Below are 5,435 nucleotides of genomic sequence, written 5' to 3' on the forward strand. Positions count from 1 at the left end.
TGCAGTGGCCGGGAGCAGCCACCAGTCTGGGCAACAGAGTGAGACTCCAACTCAAAAAAAAAAAAAAAATGAAAAAAGCTCCCTGTGAGAGTCTGATGCACATACCAGATTAAGAACTATTACCTCAAATACCTGTGATATGTTTTTTTCTCTGGCCATAATAATGATAACATAATATTCCACCAACCAAGGAGTATAACTAAATAAACTCTCTACACTTGACACACACCAAAAAGAAAACCTCCTGGTCATCAGATCCAAGTGTCTTCTCTCAGACCTATCCTTTCCATACTTTACAGGGTATCTGAGACTACCAGTTCAGTTTTAAGTGTACTCCATTGTTAACTTCCATAAATTTTTGGTCATTTGGTCTTCTCTCCCTTCCTCCCCACCAAGTTGTCTGAATGTTATCTAGATAAGTACCACTCAGTGTTTTCCCAGGGTCAGCAGCATCATCATTATAAACTTGTTAGAAAGAGAAATTATTGGACCATTGCCTTGGTGGACTCTGGTGTAGCTATGTGCTCTTTGAGCTACTGCTGTCCTGTTGCCATGCTTCCTGGCTTTGGCCCCCTCCCCCACCTTGAGGAGGTGAATCTTCTCTCTCTAATTTACTTTTAAATAAACTATATTTTCTAAACTAAAAAAAGAGAGAGAAATTCTTAGACTCTATCCCAGACATGAAAAACTTTAGGTGTGGGGCCCAGTAATCTCTAGATTCTTTGATTATTGTGCATGCTGAAGATTGAGAATCACTGTGTTAAGCAACTTGTTGGAGATATATGGGAGGAATCTACAAATACATAACTGGAGCTTAAACAGAGTGGGAAATGTCAATACAGCCACATTCTGAAGTTAATTCCTACTGAAGCAATGGGAGTTCACAAAATACAGCAAATACAAATAATAACAACTACCATTTTGAGCATTATGTGCTAAAAATTATGATAAGCTGTTAATACAGTCACACATCACTTAACAAAAGGAATACATTCTGAGAAATGTGTCATCAGGCAATTTTGTCATTACGTGAACATCCTAGAGTGTACTTGCACAAACCTAGATGGTATAGCCTACCACACACCTAGGCTATATGGTATAGCTTATTGCTCCTAGACTACAAACCTGTACATCTTGTCACTAGACTGAATAATGGAGGTAACTGTAACATAATGGTAGGTAAGGACTTGTATATCTAAACATAGAAAAGGTACAGTAAAAATATGGTATAAGAGATAAAAAAAAATCATATATTTGTATAGGGCACTTACCATGAGTGAAGCTTACAGGACAAGAAGTTGCTCTGGGTGAGTCAGTGAGTGAATCGTGAGTGTGAAGGCCTAGTACTGTGCACTACTACAGACTATATAAATACCATATACTTAGGCCACACTAAATTTACCAAAACAATTTCTTTTTTCAATAATAAATTAACCATAGCTTACAAATTTCTGCTACATAAACTTTTAAATATTTTAAACTTTTTGCCTCTTTTGTAATAACACTGCTTAAAACATACATTGGCTGTTGTACAAAAACATTTTTTCTTCATATCCTTATTCTAGAAACTTTTTTCTATTTTAATTTTACTTTTTAAACTATTGTGTGAAAATCCAAAACACAAACACACACATTAGCCTAGTCTCACACAGGGTCAGGATCATGAATATCACTGCCTTCCAACTCCACATCTTGTCCCACTGGAAGGTCTTTGGGACAATTACACTCATGGAGCTGTCACCTACTAGGATAATAAAGCCTTCTTCTGGAACACCTCCTGAAGGACCTGCCTGAGGCTGTTTTAGAGTTAACATCTTTCTTAATAAGTAAAAGGAGTACACTCTAAAATAACAATAAAAATATAGCATAATAGATATACAAACTAGTAGTATAGTTGTGTATTAGCCCGTTATCATTAACAAGTGCCATGTACTATAAATAGTTGCATGTGATGTACTTTTATATGATGGGCAGCACAGTAGGTTTGTTTACACCAGCTTCACCCAAACACATGAGTAATGTGTTGCACTGTGATGTTACAAAGGCTACAAAGTCACTAGGCAATAGGAATTTTTCAGCTCCATTATAATCTTATGGGACCACCATCATGTATGTGGTCCATTGCTGACAAAAATATCATTATGTAACACATGACTGTATACCAGATCTCACTTATCAGGTATTATAATCATCATTTTTACAGATAAGGAAACTGATACTCAGAGAGAGTTTAACATCTTATCTTACCTTCAATTTCCATGCCCTTGACCACCACTGCCTTTTGCATACAATGAGAAAAAGAGTTTTGAACAGAACACTAAGACAACTCCATGAAGGTGGCTGAGGTTGATTGGTCAAAGAATTAGAGAAAAAAATCCAGAAATATGAGTAGTACATGTAGGTGAGGAAAAGTTTAATTAAAAAGGTATGATCATAATGGTTGGTTTAGAATATTTTTTTTCAGTAGTGGGACTACAGAGGATGTAGAGCTTAAAAAGTTTTAAGGACTCTATTCTTCCTCTCTGAGTCTCCAGTTTTACTTAAAAAGAAATCAGGCACTCACTTGAAGTGTTTGGGGGAACAATGGTTAATGTTATTTTTTAAAAAGTGACATGAAAAAAGTGCTTTTACACTGGAATGGATAGGGGAGAAGTTAAATGAATAAAGAAAAAAAAAAGGGTTACTAATGGACAGAATAGCTTCTCTGCTTTGCAGGCACAGTAACCTGTTAAACCACGTAGCCAGTCCTGACTCATGTTTAAACTAATGCATCAATTCCATTCTTTTATAAAGTAAGTGATCATTTGCTCAATGATATTCTCTCTAATAAGTAAATTCACTCAAGAGATGAAAGCTGGAGGTGGGGGTGATGAAATTGAGGGAATCTGGCAAGGAGCAAGGGAAATATAATTTCTGTTAGGAGTCAGAGGTGACTGGAAGGCTAGTGATGCTGGTAGAGTTAAGAATGATGTTAAAGACAGGCTGGTAGAAATGGTCAGACCAAAGCTATCAGGGAACACTATAACATGAAAAGACTCAGCAAAAGGCTCAAACCAACTTAAGATTTAAAAGAAGTATAATACAACTGGTTAGGCTACAGCTTTCTTGAGTTACATTTTCCTTCAGAGGATACAGTGTGGCAAACTTGATTCATTTGGAGTACTTCCTAAATTTGTGTATTTCTGCAAATGGTTAATTTTCTGTTACATGTTGATTTTTCATTAGTTTCAGTAACAGAAGTTGACGCTTTAAAAAACTTGGTCATTTTCTGATCTCTATTTTCCTTTTATCTGCAGAGTTTTTGTACCTATTTTAGAAGGATATACTACAACTAATACACCGGAACATATTTCCATACTTATTGCTTATCTATAGCCCAAAAAGTTATATTAAATACAATTTCAGCATTCTGAATTTCTTATATTATTCCACAAACTATATGCAATATGAATTACTATCTAACAGCATTTATTAACATCTAACTGTAAATTGGTTTATTAGGCGCTTACCAGGCAGCTGTAGGTATTGGGGTAACACAGTAGCAAGAGAAAAATAAAGCCAGCAATATCAACTAACAGAGAGGCGCATGATTAATTCATTCTGGGGAAGTTGTTAAATTTTTCCAAGACATGAATTGGGCTGAGTCTGGAAGGAAGAAGAGTTCATCAGGCACTGGACAAGAATAAAGGCATCCCTAACACTCCCTCCCCAAATTTGGTAATTTTAGCAGCATAAAACTTAGAATAACAGGAAAATAAAGAGAAGGAAGAATCAAATAACAATAAAAGAAGAAGAAATTCCGTTCACTTCATGCCTGGAATGGGGGCTTGTGTCTTTAAACACACTTCAGATCCAAAAGTAAATGTTTATAAAACAGGATTCACAATCAAGGGAAAGGGGTGGAGGAGGAGGAAGTTCAGTTTATTTTGTTGTATTACATTAAAACAAATGAGTAAAAATGTCAACATCTATGCTTGGGAACACATATACTATCTTTCAAAAAAGATCCTAAGTTTAGTGTTTTATATTCCTAATATCATTTTTAGAGGTTCTAAGGTGAGTCTGCCCAAGAACTTGACAGCATACCCACAGACAAGCCCAATAATCCACTCTTGATTGAAACAATCAACAGTACCCTAACTAACTTTTCACTTACCCTGACTTGTACACCTTCATATCTTTCAAAGTCAAGTCTTATACTATGATGTCAAAAGGTAATACTTTAGCTCTAATTTTTGTCACTCTACCTCTTCTTCACCCTTTCATTCAATTATTTCCTCAAAAATGCTAGTAGTTTCACTTTTCTCCTAAAGAGACTCGTTGAAAATACATGAGCAGCACAATCACAAAACCAGTGGCTGCAGCAGAGTACACACACACACACACACACACACACACACACACACACGTACACACACACACACACACACACACACACACACACACACACACACACTAATTTCCAGTCATGTCTCTCTTGGGGCTGTTCCTACCACTGATCAAAATCAGCGGACCAGGAAGAAGGAAAAAGGTGAAGCAGGAAGGTTTTTCTCTTGCTTCCACTCCCACACGACCCCCTTCCCTCGCCCCAGCTTCCCGGTCCTCCAGAGCCGAATCGCGACCTCGCACGCACTCCGTCCCCCGCAACTGTCACCTGCCACTGCCTACAAAACAGTCATAGCCTTTGTTAAAATGTCCACCAACACAATGGACCAGAAGAAGGACACATTCCCGGGGGCGGGTAAAAGAAAGTCACACGAACACCACGCCCTCCTTGGCACTAGCCCAAGCTGATAACCCACCTCCCCCAAATCCTCTCCCCTGCGACGAGGAACGTTCCTAGCAACTCTGCGCCCCGAGAAGGCAGCCAGGAGGAAAAGATGAACCCGGGACGCCGCTCAGGGGCACCCAAAGGGGGACTGAACTTGAAGCTGGGACACCCTCCAGCACCTTTTGGCATGCCTCCCGGTCATGCCCTGCCCCGTGTGTGGACGTCCAGTCTCTGAACTTCCTTCCTTCAATTTTTCTCCTTATACACACCCTCACCCACTCCCGCCATCACGCATTCCACTCCCCACGCGGCCCGGGCCGGACACCCTCAGGCAGCTTCGCCACCAACGCTGCTGCACGTCTGGCGGGTGCTTTCTCGCAGGAGCGAAGTCATCCCCATACATCCTGACCCCTCCTGAGACGCTGGACTCGGACCACGTTCCCAAGCCAGGAGCCCCGCGCGGTCGCCACACTCACAGCGGGTCCCACTCCGCTACTCCGCGCTCTGTGAGTCGCACGCCGCGCCTGCGCGCTCCCACTACTGCCGAGCCTAGCAGGAGCCAGAAACCAGGAGCGGACGGGAAGGGCGGTGGGAAGCGCATGGGCCGGGCTGGGGCGGGGTTAGGAGAGATAGGGCGGGACCAGCCGGGGGGCGGGGGTGGGGG

The 5,435-nt window shown here is 40.7% G+C and overlaps 1 protein-coding gene across 2 annotated transcripts in view; it reads right to left on the bottom strand.

Moving 5' to 3' along the window:
* Nucleotides 1-5,367, bottom strand: part of PRRG1 (proline rich and Gla domain 1) — a 114,706-nt gene extending 109,339 nt beyond the window's left edge. The window contains exon 1 of one of the 2 annotated variants that reach the window (XM_008063324.2): nucleotides 5,248-5,367. The gene's annotated coding sequence lies outside the window, so the exon portion shown is untranslated. Of the gene's footprint in view, nucleotides 1-5,180 lie in introns of both variants that reach the window. The other variant, XM_021715151.1, reaches the window with a different exon arrangement.
* Between the last annotated feature and the right edge of the window lie 68 nt (nucleotides 5,368-5,435).

The sequence above is a fragment of the Carlito syrichta genome, unplaced genomic scaffold (assembly GCF_000164805.1).
Source record: "Carlito syrichta isolate Samal-C Ts95f unplaced genomic scaffold, Tarsius_syrichta-2.0.1 Scaffold306747, whole genome shotgun sequence".
NCBI classification, from domain to species: domain Eukaryota; kingdom Metazoa; phylum Chordata; class Mammalia; order Primates; family Tarsiidae; genus Carlito; species Carlito syrichta.